Consider the following 1,570-nt stretch of genomic DNA (forward strand, 5'->3'; position numbering starts at 1 on the left):
TTTATAAGGCTAATTTTTAGGGGGTAGGGGGTTTATAAACTATTCCTCTAAAAACTGTCTTTAAAATCCCCTCCCACGTCCTTCAAAAACAGCTATTTTGAATATAAATTAAAGATAGGGGCGTAGCCACTGTTAATATAAAAACAAAATTTGTAACTTGAATTTCAGACAAATTAGATAAGTACTTAAACTTGAGACATGAAAAGTGATTCTTGATATTAACAAAGTGTTCGATTAAATGATAACAAGGACATTCACAGTCATAGCACACGTACAGTTAAAATTTAAATAATAAGATAATAATTAATTTAAATTTATTTATTCATTATTTATTTTACATCCTAGGATAAGACTAGAAATAAAATGCTCTTAGAATTATCAAAAGAAAGAGAAAATGATGGTTTGTAATTTAGTAGACGCTCATCAGTTAGGGGAAACTTCACAAGAAATTTTCCAATGGCGGTATGAATAGATAGACGGTAATCAAAATTGATGAATTTGATAGATGATCATTAGCCAAGGGAAAGTTCACAACAAATCGCATAACCAAATCTTAAAGCAGAAAAATAAATCATATTTCCAGGCTTGCTGTACGTATTGGTGCAAAAAATGGGGACAATTTTTAAATTGATTTGACGGGGCTGTTTATTTACGTCACAAGTGAGGGGAAAGAAAAGGGAAGGAGGAAAGAAACCCCCTAGAAAAGAGATGGGGGTATGACACGCCAAAACAATTTGAAATTTGTCCCCATTTTTTGCACCAACACGTACAGCATCCCCCAATGATGATACACAAAATAGCCACGTCTGTAGATCAAGATTAGTGGTTAAAATGTTTGACCACTCATTTTAATGAGGTAACCAATCAAAATTCATTATAAGTGTCCAAAGTTGTTAAGCCAACGAATAAGAAAACGTTATTATAAAACATTGGGGATTTGTATAATAAACAGCCCATTATTGTCCGCCCCCCCCTCTATGGAAATATTTAGCTGTACTTCATTGGTCTGGGAAATCATGTAAAATGTTTTAGATGCCCATCAAATATAGCAGTTTTCCAGAGCTTCATCTATAATACAAAGTAGCTTGATGTCTGTCCGTCCGTCCGTCTGTCCCTTAAGATCTCGGTAACCGCTGAACCGATCGGATTCTACTCTTCAGGGCATATACCTATTGGTCCTGTGGTGGTTTTAAGCTATTTTCTTGGATGGTTGGACACGCCTAACCCCCCATTTTTTCTTTTTTTTTAATTTTGAATTTGATACTGGGGCAGATCCAATTTTTTTTTCCCCGAAAATTTTGAAATTGCTACTGGGGCAGCTCCAATTTTTTTTTAATTACCTTTAGGGGCGAAGCCACAAGTAGATAGAGTGATAAAAGCTTAAGCTTACATAACACTAATAGCATGTGTAAAAAAAGTATAATCTCTGTGTATAAGTGATATGAGCATTGCAACTATTCATATCTATAATATACATACATACAATATTCTTCCTTCTCTTTACAAACAAAAATTCTACCCAGCCACACATCAGTCACGCTTCACAGATATGTGTTTGTGTGTTTTTATA

Source organism: Acartia tonsa, chromosome 6 (genome assembly GCF_053477335.1).
Source record: "Acartia tonsa isolate MP-2025a chromosome 6, ASM5347733v1, whole genome shotgun sequence".
Classification (NCBI taxonomy): domain Eukaryota; kingdom Metazoa; phylum Arthropoda; class Copepoda; order Calanoida; family Acartiidae; genus Acartia; species Acartia tonsa.